The following is a 13,470-nucleotide window of genomic DNA, read 5'->3' as shown; positions in this document are numbered from 1 at the left end:
TTGCACAGGGAATTTGCTGTTCAAAGCAAAGGTATCTTTACACTGCTGTAATAATGTAACATATCCCCAGCACCTCAGAATAGTGCCTGTTGCACAGCATCAGCTGAGTATAACTGATAGTTTTCTGTGAAATTGGTGTAATTTCAATTCAGTTGGGACTGGACTGAGCTTGCGCCAGGTTCATGTCATATTTGAGAAAAAAGGGCCTTGTATTCCATTGGCTTGATCTGAACATTAATTCCTAGCAGGGGGTAGAGGGCAACTGGCAATGGGGTGGTAAATTGGCCCAGCAAAAAACTGGCAACAAATGCAGTGAAAATAGATGTATTCAAAGCTGCAACAATACCCCTTTAGTAATGGAAATATTCAGCCCAGTGTTCAAAGTTTAAAACAAATTTCCGGATATAGGACCAGCAAATAAGTTTATTTTTAAATTAGAAAGGATGGGAAACAGTGTGAACACAGAACAATGCTCAAGATGGTATGTGCAGTCAGTGAAGGTAAGATGGCACAGTTTAATTATTCATGCGATTTGTCCACCAATCACTTGGCATCCAATTTCAACATGTCACTACAAATCTAATTTCCTGCGCTCACACTCAAATTATGCTTGTTGTGGTGGAGTAAGAATGAGGGGAATGGAAGGCACACCTGCTGCCAGGATCAGCAAAAATAAATGCTTTTTTTCTCTTCACATTAAGATTGCTGATTCCTAAATTGGGAATTACTTTGTGCCACATGTAGCCTGGAATAGCTTTGATTATTCCTGACTACTTTTGGCAGTGTGATCACATTTTACCCAGCTTCTACTCCTTCACCCCATATCACCAACACCTGAATACATTCATGAAGGATCTTCAAGAGTTTCTATGTCAGTCTTTATGGGGTCAAAAGTCAGACGACACCAAGTGATAGTCCAACAGGTTTATTTGAAATCACATGCTTTCGGAGCGTTGCCCCTTCAGCTGACAAAGGGGCAACCCTCTGAAAGCTTGCGATTTCAGATAAACCTGTTGGACTATAACCTGGTGTCATCTGACTTCTGACTTTGTCCACCCCGATGTTTATGAGCATATTTTTGTAAAGCATGAGTGAAGGACGACGAGGAAGAATAGCAAAGACAGCTTGGAGAACAAGTGAGGGAGTATGTAAAGATTGTGCCTCTGATTATATGCAACTCATACAGGCAGATCCTTTGCAGCTCTTAGTGAATAGAATGTACAAGAAAATTTCATCACCAAAGAAGCATTTGGAGAAAGCTACCAGCGACCGCATAAAAACTGGCTATGAACGAAAACATAAAAAGAAAAACAACATTCAGTCATTTCAGGGAGCTACAAGGGGTCTCAGCAATGGCAATATAACCAAGAAGCAGGAAGAGTAGACAAGGAGTTGCTAACTTCTTCAAAGTTTAGGCTGAAATTGGTGACGTGTGTTGTTTTGCAGGCTCCAACAGTTAATTCCCTCAAGAGAAAACACTTCCACACCCTGAGACTACAACATTGTGTGGTAGAACAGGCCAAGGATCCTACACAAATAAGATGGAAGCTATCATGAAGCATTTGTTCTTCAAATTTCAGCTAACCGTGAGATTTTCGAGGAAGTTGGACTTATCGCTATGTGGCAGTGGATAACGTGGAACAATATTCTCCTCTCGTAATTGTAAATGAGGAGGAATATGAGAAAAGACACATGTCTCACCCTGAGTGGTTACTGAATACCATCAAATTCTAATTTGCTGCTTGACAGCTTCGCAGGAGCTCTGAAGTATCCTGAAACTCGCATGCCCCATTGCTGTCGCTTGCTTGATCTGCCGTACACAATCTAAAAAAAAAGTCTGGGTCTCCAGGGAAGTGACCTAATTGCCTTGGTGACATAAGCATGTAATGGATAGAAATACCAAAGCTTTGTGAGTGAATGCACCAAGGAGCTATTATATCACAGCAGATCAATAAAATATTCTCATTGTTTTAGCAACATCTACATAGATCACCCAAGCCTATCACCTTCTCCAATAGCTTCAAAGAAAGAATAATTCTTCAATCCAGGGCCTTATGAGATTACAACACATCAGATCACTTGGTCTCTTCCAGAGCTTTGTCAATAATAATTGCATGGTCTAATACATCAGAACCAAATAACTGCACCCTTTTCTGTGCCACTAGGGTCCATAAATGTAAAATCTCAACATGAGTATGCTTGCTCCTACAACAGAAAAGAATTCCACAATGAACAGTTATAGGCAAGAATGGGATTAATAAATAACATTACAATAAGAGTTGACACAATGGAGTGAATGGTTTTCTGTACTCAACATGATGTGATGATCCCACTTGGGAGTGTCATTGTGATTGTCCACAAGATAAATCACTAAATATAATTCTTTTAAAATCTCTGGCAAAGTTTGAATGACCAGAGTCCTGATTTTATGATCAGTCAGGAATCAGAAGCAAAGACTGATCTAACATTGCTTTCTTGCTTCTGTCTCCAGCTTGCCATTAAGCATGGTTTTGCAACCCACAGGCCTTTAAAAGGTCTGATGCCCGATGCAGTACAGCCAAACTGGAAATGGATTTGTGCCTATTCTGGACAAAAATGGATGGAAAGCTCACCTCTGCTGCCTCTTTTCCAATCATCATGAAGTAATCTTAAATCAGTCGTACAAGATATTGAGATTGCTGAAAACTGTTGTTTGCAACTTGAAGTTTGAGGTCTGACTTTCCTAATTTCTCTCCTTGTGTTTCAAAATGCAAATCTCTGCTGCCAAAGATGGCAATGCATTTGGAATTGTTATGAAATGATCAAATCATGGTAGATTCTGGGGAGCCTTCATTTTATTGCTACAGAACCTTGTTGCAAATGTGCTGAGGGTTTCTGTTGCCCCCTGAATGCATCTCAGCTGTTACATGCAGTAGCAGAAGGTACACCAACACATTGCTGGAATTGAGCACAGTTATCACTTACATTCCTAAAGTGATGTTCCTCGCTCAGAAGTCCCATCTGATCACCCTTCACATGTAAGGGTCCATTCCTAATAACGTAACATTCTGATGAAAGTAAGGGATCTATCTCCAAAGAACCTTGTCACACTGCAGGAACCCATTCAAAGGTGCCCTGCATGAACAGGGAAGGAACCAAGGCTTCACACACAAACCATTGGTCACTTGTGAGGAATCCAGAAGCTGGTAGTACTTTACATTCATGTGAGGTTGCCTAGCTAATCCTATATTTGCCATAAACAAACATACATACTGACTTTTGAATTTCTAAGCCATGCAGTTAGTTTTTAAGACTTCTCTGAGTTCATCTTCTGAATGTTTGCTGGATCTGGTTGACCCTTACAATAATGGCTTTCTAGTCAAACCTTTATGAAGCACAGCAGGACTGATGATTGTACATGGCATTCAGGACAGCATACACAGGCATATGGCAAGTTTTAACACCAACTAGACATTCACAGAGAGGGAGACCTTCCTATTGATCAACCTCTTTGACCTGTCTGAACATCCTGAGAGCCACATTGTTGCACTTGATGATACTCAATATTAAGGGACTCCGATGTTTGTCAATTGTGAAGTAGCTGACTGTGAGGTGCTGTACAGGTCTGAAGCCCAAGCCCAAAAATGAGGTGAATAAATTCAAAAGCACAGCAACCCTAGCTGCTGCTGGTTCAGCTTGACTACGAGTGAAAAAAGTTCAAACTCTTTATGGACAAGAGCACAGTGTTTGTGACTGCATCTCTGTCGAATTGAAGTGTGCTTTGACACCGTCTGTCAAGCGAACTTCACTTATTCTCGTATATTCTATGCTCTGGTTAGTCACTCTGACTATGTTCTCTCCCAGGGACCCTTCAACAACCTCAACACCCCACAACCCAAGCTACAAATCTACTCCAACACCTTAAGGATCCTTCCTGGTTGTGCATGATTCCACTGTTATACCTTGATAGCTTCTACGTGCCAGTCTCATTTCAACTGCACCTATGTCCAGGCATTGACAGATCCTGAACTGCCAACAACCTCACACTCATCTCTTCACCTTCTGTTTATGAGCTCCTGCAACTTTTCAGTATCTTCAGTGAGATCTTTCAGCCAGTTCAAACAATAGAAATGAAGTTTCAAAGACTTCCCTTGCCTACTAACTTGACTCTGTTACTGTTCATGCCTCCACCCACTGCTTGTCATTGCTAAGATCTCCCAATTACTGCCCTCTTTCTGGAAAACTGCTAAAGTTGAGCCTTTACACATGGCCAATAATGGAATTGATGCTTTAATTGGCGGGGTCTCCTGTTCCACCTGTCCCCTTTCCCTCACTGCAAAAATGGTGGACAGATAAAAACCAAGGCAGGCTTTACACTTAGGCATCTCAGAGACCATTTATTTTCCATTCTGAGTTTATTCATCACGTTTCTGGACAGGAAAATACAGTCCCAGATCTTTCATTTATAGCTCAGATTCTTAATGATGACATGGATCTTTGCCAAAAAAATTATAAATTAAACTTCTACTTATAGAATCCCTACAGTGTGGGAACAGGGCCTTTGGCCCAACAAGTCCACACTGACCCTTGGAGCCTCCCACCCAGACCCATCCCCTTATAACCCACCTAATCTACACATCCCTGGACACTATGGGGCAATTTGGCATGGCCAATCCACCTAGCCTGCACATCTTTGGACTGTGGGAGGAAACTGGAGCACCTGGAGGAAACCCACGCAGACACGGGAAGAATGTGCAAACTCCACATAGTCAGTCACCTGAGGGTGGAATCAAACCCAGGTCCCTTGCGCTGTGAGGCAGCAGTGCTAACCACTGAGCCACCGTGCCGCCCCTTCTACTTGTATTCTTATCTTCAAGCTCCACAGATGTATTAGTTTTGTTAACTTACATGACTTGTCAGGAAGTCAAGAACCCAGACACGTATGCCAGAAATTGGCCTACCTTTCCACTTTTTGATTATTTTCAAATCTTCTACGCTACTGGTAAGTCAACCTTATATTCGGGGAAAGAAAAGCTTTAAAAAAAAATCTTTGGCTTTTGGAACAATTTCTTTGAATTGACCCAAGTCTACACTGTCTTGTTAGAAGAGGGCAGAACAGAGGGATAATTAAGAATAGTAGCTATGTTAATTGAGCAATATACCTAACAAGAAGAAACCTACACTCTTTCCCCTTGATCATAAATCAGTGAATCTTGTTGACTCTTAAGGTAATGGAGTCCAATCTGCTCAGCTGAAGAGTCAGCCTTGAGCTGTTGACAAAATCCAGCTGCTTCTATTATTGGCATCCAGGTCACCAATCAGGCAAATAATTCTCATAACTTGGAATTCCTCATTATCTCTCTTCATTGAAGCCATTAAAGGAGCAGCTGGAAAGGTTAGTATGCATTGTAGGTGGGACTGATATTGTTGCTCCAAGTTGCAACTTTGAAAAGCACAGAGACAAGGTAATATGATACTCTTCAGCTGTACAAGGCCAAACATCAGAGATTACCACAACACTAATGAGGATGAAGACAGTTTTATTTACCATATATAAAATTCCAACAGCTGTCCAGACTCAATCATTTGGTTCTTCATCTGATTGTTCTGTGTTCTTTCTGATCTTTGCTCTTTTCCTTCTCTGTTTGTTCCTAAGTGTATTTTCTCCAAGACAATTCAGATTTTATCAAAATGTGAAAATTCGGAGGAATGACGATAAGATCAAAAGTAGTGCAAAGATCATCAATTGTCATTTGGCTTCATCTGTGACTCTCAGAACCAGAAAGTTTGTCAAAGTATTAATCCAGGCTGGAGGACTGTGCGGTGTCACATTCTTGAGAATAATGGTCTTTGGTTTTGGCCCCTGCAGATATCTGCCATAGAAACTTACATAACACATTTTAATAATGTGCCTGGAGTTACAGGCATGACACTTAGTTACCACTTTGGGATGCTTTCCTGCAATTTATTTTGACTTATTGAGCCTTTTGAAAAACATGGTAAATGGGAGATCACTTCATTTTAAATCACTACTAGTCTGTCGCACAATGGGAAATATTCTTTTACTATCCACCATCAATTCCCCTCAGATGACCTCACATTCTTCTAAACATCAATGAATGCAGACCAATCTGTCTAACCTTTCCTCATAAAATAACCTCTTCATCCCATAAATCAGACAGGGCAACTTTCTATGAACTGGTTCTACAATTTATCCTATCTTCAATAAGGTGAGCAAAACTGTATACACCGCTCTAAGTCTCATCTCACCAATTCTGTCTACAGCTGCAGCAAACACCCCTGATTTTATATTCGGTTCCGCTTGGAAGAAAAAAACATTATGTTCATTTTCCAAATCTCTTCATGTACACAATACTATTGTGATCGATATCTGTACCTCAGAGTTCTGCAATCTCTTTCCATTTACCTGTTCTGCTGCTTTTCTATTCTTCTTACCAAAGTGTAGAAATTTACATTTTTTATCATGAAGTTCCATCTGCCAAACACTTGCCCATATAATCTATCTGGAACCCTTTGCAGACACCTTACGTCCTCTTCATGAATTATTTCTTGCCTACCCTTTTGTCATCAGCAAATTTAGCAAATATCGATCCAGTCCCTTCTACAAGGTCATTGACACGCGTTGTGAACAGCTGAAGCCTCTGGCCTGATCTCACAACAAGCAAACCTGAAAATTATGCCTTCTCTCTGTTTGCTGTGAGATAACCAATCGTCTTTCCATGTTGTTGTTACCCCCTGAATCACAAGTTCCTACTTTATTTGGTAACATATAATGTCACACCTTGTCAAATGAGATATCCATAATAATTCCATCAATAATAGGATCTAAACACTTTATTAAAAACTAACTGAATAATGAGGGACAGGCTAATTCAACATGCTGAAGTGACGATCCGTTTCAAATATTGATGCCTTGGATTTTAATTGTGCTGGATTTTACCAAAATAGCTCACATTTCCTGATGATGCAAGAGATTTCCTTCAACCATCAAGTAACATATCAAGTTTTATGACAAAAGTCAGGAGATGTATTTAATTTTTCACACTAATCTGTTAAAAAACATTTATTCTATATTTCTTCCTGACAAGCTGAAACACAGACTTATTTTACACTTCACTCAGGTGGCCATTTCCCAATGCATCACAGTGTCAGTGGTCTGCTTCCCCATGAAAGGCATCAAAGCTGAGCCGAAACCAGCTCTTATGCCATGCACACACTAATTCTTCCTAATACAAATCATCATTGAGGGATCTGCTCTGGATAGTCTATCTGAATTTAATGCTCCTTTCTAATCCAGTCAGCTCTGAGCCTGCAACTTCCAGGCTATCAAATGCATTCTGGGTGCCGAATACACCAAGTAAGCCATTTGGAAGCTTTGACGATAACGTTTCTTCCCATACCATTGGAAACATAAGAAGAGCAGAAAGGAAAAATCAATGTACAGAGCTAGGTATGGTCCAGGCACATTTTTCCAAATTTTGGTCAATATGACCACTGAGTCTGAATTCCTGATCTGCACTCACATCACAGAAAGTTTTATCCCAGGAGCAATCATTTGTAAAGTCTCAGTTCTAGGAATTACAAATACACGAACAGGTATATCCTCAGGTCTAGGAATTACAAATACACGAACAGGTACATCGAGAATATAAGGAGGAGAATTAGGATTAAAGCAGGTAAATTCATTCCTCATTGCACTCAGCACAATAGATACACATTCCTGCGTTATAATCTCGATGACTCATACATACAGGACAGGTTGTAAAATCTTTAGAGGTGGATGAAGGAAAAGATAAGCAATTATAGAGAAATGAACAGAATAACGGAGGTTAGAGAATGGCAAAAACATCTTCAAGAGAAACAACAATTTAAGCAGTCTTTGATAAACAAACAGCACTAACAGGAGGAGAGAGAAAGTGCGGATTTAGAGAGGGAGTATCTGAAAGAACAGCTTCCAAAATGGGAATGGATAAGACAGGAAATAATCTGCTGCTGAATGTAGGAACACATGGACAAGAGGCGGTCATCCATCCCATCAAGCCTGCTCTGCCATTTAGTACGATCCTGGCTGATAAAATGCCTTTTACCCACACTATCTCCATTTACATAATTGATAAACACAAAGTTATCAATTCAAATAATGAGCTTGCAGAGCCCTTTCGGTTAGAGTACTTGAAAGATTCACTACCTTCTGTGTAAACTAAATTCTCCTCCTTGGTCCAAAATGACATCATGCTTATTTTTGAATTGTGTCCCTGGTTCTAGACTCCCCATCAGGGAAACATCTTACCTGCATCTACCCTAACTCTTCCTTTAATCCCTGAAGGACCAAAATAGAGTGTGAGCACCTAGGGCTGGAAGTGATTATTATGATCAGATGGGACAAGACCATAGGGCAGTGTCAGAGGACCATGCACCCCCAAAATTGCCCACAAACATAAATATGTGTGAGATCAGTCAGCAAAGCAGCCGTGATGCTCCATTATTCATCCTTTGTCTGCAAAGCGCTCTATAATTGCTGGTGTAATTGGCTCAGCGTGTGGAAGGGCTTGCGCAATTACTAAGCATTAAGATCATGTAATTTATTGACTGTCAGACAAGAACAACAGTTTAATTACCAGGGCTTGCAGTGATTAAACAGGCCACAAAAACACAATCAGAGGCAGCAATTTCTTTGTGACTAGTGCTAAGATGAAATGAGACATTAATAATTTAGTGGTTTTAATTGACTCAATGAGAAGATTCAGATGTTCAGAGCTACACGGAATTATTAATTCAAACACACCCTGATCTCTTTCGTGCTTCTCCTTTCCATGTATGAATGTTAGTGCTCTACGTCTGAACAAAGCACTTTTCTCCTTGACTGCTCAACTTTAGAGCAGTCAATTCAGAATTTGAATCCCGTTCTGCTATCTCAGCAGACTCTTATTACACCCCCATTTCTGAAAAAAAGAGAACTCTTCCAGCCTTCCATGGCTTGCTTTTATTTTCCATCTTTATTTCTTTCTCCTCTGTGTGGTCTCATTTTGTTGGTGAGGAGTCATCAAACTAATTCTTATTCCAGAACACTGGAATTCTTTTCTTCCCATCATCTTTCCTTTGGCCAAAAATTTTTAGACCTTGAAAACTTTTGTCATCTCGAGATAGCTTTCTAATCTTAATTTGTTGCTCTTCCACTCCTTTCAACTTTGATGTTGTCCTGAAAAATGCTAGCTCTGTATCTTCAATTTGTTTTTAAACTGAGGAGTGGGTTTTGCCTACTATTCCAAGACTTCCTGTTTTAATGTGTTTCTACTGCGCACTTTAGTTCTGCATTCAGAAATGGTCATTCTTCACATCTTGGGTTTCCTTTGCATATGCCAAAAGACAACAACATTTTCCAGTACGTAACATCTGGAAAAGTTAAACACCAAAATAAAACAGAGCTGTGTTTGGTGAAGATCGGAAACAAAAACTGAAATTGCTGGAGAAGCTCAGCAGCTGTGGACAGAAAGCAGAGTTAAACTGAGTCAGCAACCTGAAGAAGGGTCACAAGACTTGAACATTACTCTGCTTTCTCTCCACAGATGCTGCCATGTGCTAAATTTCACCAGAAATTTCCATTTTTGTTTCAGATCTGGAGAGAGTAACTCAGTGCAGGATACCAAACCCGAATTGGAGAAATGCAAGTAAACATTAAGTAGGTCCTAGTTGGAAGAGCTCAGAAGTTGAATCTTTTCAATTACAGGAGGGTATCAGCTAATTAATCCCAGGGTTAAGAGTTCAGATTATTTATGTGGAAAAGGAAGAGTTCGTGCTAATTGAAAATCGAGTCACATTATAGTTGGGAAAACTGAGTCGATTTTATATGTCCATGGCAACAAGGAGCAAAACTTCAACTCCTAGGGGGGACCCACTTGCAAATTTCTCATTCATTGGTTTCTGCACCTGGCTGTGATCTTGTCCTTAAGTTGTTCAGTGCATCTGGGAGGATGTTGATTACTTTCACAAGTTTCCAGAACCTGGACATTCCAGCAAATCTGGCCTGCGCTTTGCTGTCTTTCAGGACACAGACACAGGGTCACAGATATTCCAGTGTCTTATGAGCTTGTAAAATAGCTACCCAAAGAAATGATCTGATTACAAATTGCTCACCAGGGATTGATTAACTCGGTAGGTTAGTTTACTTAAAATGGTGAAGCACATTATATGTTATGAAGCATACATTACAAAAAAAAACTTATTTCTCCATATACGCAGCTTGAAGACACAAAGCAAATGGAGTTGCAACATTGTGTACATATACTACATGGAGTTGTTAAGTATGAATTCTCTAAAAAGCAAGATACACATAGGACAATTGCACAACACTATCAAATTTTCATCAGTTAAAGTTGCCTTCATGGCTTAACTCACCTCCTCTTTTTGTCACATCGTCCTCTAGGCAGATCTTTCTCAGGATCTCATTGCCAGAAGTGAACCTGCCACACTGTCTCATTCTTACATGGTTCTAGCTAATCATTGTGTAGGTAAAGGCCAAGATACAATACACTTTTGTTCAATCAAATCTCTGTTGCTAAAGGCCTCAATAAAAACAGCCCTCAATGAAGAACACTTTTTCAGTTGCCATTCAACTTCTTTGTGATGTTCAAACAAAGTACATTTATTCCAGTAATTTATGGATGACTGGAATTTGAAGGCCTTGTCTTATTCGGGTAAAGACTCTCTCTCACAGTCAAGAGTGTTTGAAATGTGTCCTGCCTTTTTTAACTGTCCACCATACTTTTTTAAACCATTTAATTTTTTTTATTAGTTCTGCAGAAGTTGCTTAATTTCTTCCTTCTTAATTGATTATTCAAATCAGGGTAGCAAAGCTTCATGGACTCTCCAGTGATCTCTGCACAGCACTGATTTTGTAACTTTAAACTCACAATCTTCTAATGTCCAAAAATGATTTTAAATTGTTTCCTTCAGTAGTCAGGAAGTCAGGTTATCTTGGATCATCACAGTAGACATGCAATGTATTCTGTGGGATGTTGACTGAGCTAAAAATCAGTACTACACTCTCTTTAATGCTTGTAAAAGGAAGTGAGGGAAGATTGTTTGGAAATAGGGACATCCCATTCACTTGACAACAGGTGAGTGATTAAAGTCAAACTACTCATTAGAATGATAAGTCTGTTTATCTTCATTTTTTTAATCGTTGAGAATTGAATATTCCAAAGCACACCTGGCTTGACTCCGACAAGTCATCCAAAATTCAGCTACTTGTATCTTATCTGACTGGAAGTCCAATTCTATCATGCTTATGCTCACTGACTGAGATTTCTGGACAAGGAAACAATTTTTTGTACTTTATTCTGCCCCTGTGCATCACCAATAATAAGTGTTTCACCATTGGAGTCTTCAATTGCCTGGGTCTCAAGCTCTAGAATTGTCTCCATACACATCTTAACTTCTCTCCTTTGCTTTTCTCTTTTAAATAATTCTTTGAAACTTTTACACCTAACTGGGATAGGACACTGGAAATCAAGCCACACTATTCTGACAGTCATGACAGAAGTCAAAGATTTTTTTGAAAAATATACAGAATTTCCCAACTTACATACAGGTTAATAGACAGCACAGGCCAGGTTGCAGTACTTAACAAGAATTACTATTTATTCCTAGTAGATAGACTTCAGCTAGAGTAGGCAATGATCAACTTCACTGTATAACTGTACCTGTTAAATCTCAATCTTCCTTAAAGGCTCCCCTATAGGAATACACAGACAGACAGAAACATCAGGAAAAAATGAACATGGATGTTATGGACAGACTGAACGCTGCAAAAGCAGTTCAGTGGATTCTATTCACAGGATCCTATCCACAGGATCTGCTGAGATAATTCCTACACTGATCAGGATGCTGCTCCTCAGTCTTCCTTCCCTGGATGTTTTCACTGGTTTTCAGGTAGCACAGCGTGGCTGGTTTACGTTTAAAGAACTTTTCTGACTTAAATATAAGAAGTCACATCTTATCGTAACGACTGAAGGAAGGATAAACCGGTTTTCTTCAGGCTGCAAATAGAGAACACACACAGCTCCTGAACTAATGGAGGCCTAATAGCTTCTCCCTATTTTGTTTACAGTTCCAAGCTATTCAGCTACCTGAGAACAACTCACACAGTCGTTGTCAGGCAAATGGCCTTTGTCATCAATAAGTGGTCACACATCAACAAGTTACGTCAGTAAGGCTTTTGACAAGGTCCCTCATGGCAGACTGATACAGAAGATAAAGTCACATGGGGTCAGAGGTGAGTTTGCAAGATGGATAAAAACTCTGGCTTGGTCATAGAAGACAGAGGGTAGCAGTGGAGGAGTGCCTTTCTGAATGGAGGGCTGCGACCAGTGGCGTTCCTCAGGGAAGAGTTGTTGGGACCTTTGCTATTTGTAATATATATAAATAGTTTGGAGGAGAATGTAACTGGTTTGATTAGTAATTTTGCGGATGACACAAAGGTTGGTGGAATTGTGGATAGCGATGATGACCGTCAAAGGATACAGCAGGATATAGATCGATTGGTGACTTGGGCAGAGAGATGGCAGATGGAGATTAATCTGGAAAAATGTGAGGTAATGCATTTTGGAAGGTCTAATCCATATGGAAAATAATCAGTAAATGGCAGAACCCTTAAGAGTACTGATAGGCAGAGGGATCTGGGTGTTCAGGTAAACAGATCACTGAAAGTGGCAACGCAGGTGGAGAAGGTAGTCAACAAGGCATGCGGCATGCTTGCCTTCATTGGCCAGGGCACTGAGTTTAAAAATTGGCAGGCAATGGTGCAGCTTTATAGAACCTTAGTTAGGCCGCATTTGGAATACTGTGTTCAATTCTGGTGGCCACACTACCACAAGGATGTGGTGGCTTTGCAGAGGGTACAGAAAAGATTTACCAGGATGTTGCCTGGTATGGAGGGCATTAGCTATGAGGAGAAGTTAGAGAAACTTGGGTTGTCCTCACTGGAATGACGGAGGTTGAGGGGCGACCTGATTGGGGTCTACAAGATTATGAAGACCATGGTCAGAGTGGATAGTCAGAAGCTTTTTCCCTGGGTGGAAGAGTCAGTTACGAGGGGACATAGGTTTACGGTGCGAGGGGAAAGGTTTAAAGGCAATGTACAAGGCAAGTTTTTTACACAGAGGGTGGTGGGTGCCTGGAACTTGCTGCCAGGGGAGGTAGTGGAAGCAGATACGATAGTGACTTTTAAAGGACGTCGTGATAAGTACATGAATAGGATGGGAATGGAGAGATACTGTCCCCGGAAGGGTAGGGGGTTTTAGTTGTGACGGGCAGCATGTCAGTGCAGGCTTGGAGGGCCGAAAGGCCTGTTCCTGTGCTGTAATTTTCTTTGTTCTTTGTACTTGCTTTCGAAACAAGCAGTAAATTAGGGCTGCATATTATGTGGGTAATACAGTAAAACTGGGCAACTTCAATTTGCACGCAGACTAG

This window comes from Rhincodon typus, chromosome 40 (assembly GCF_021869965.1).
Source record: "Rhincodon typus isolate 14 chromosome 40, sRhiTyp1.1, whole genome shotgun sequence".
NCBI lineage: Eukaryota > Metazoa > Chordata > Chondrichthyes > Orectolobiformes > Rhincodontidae > Rhincodon > Rhincodon typus.
This window is presented reverse-complemented; position numbering follows the sequence as displayed.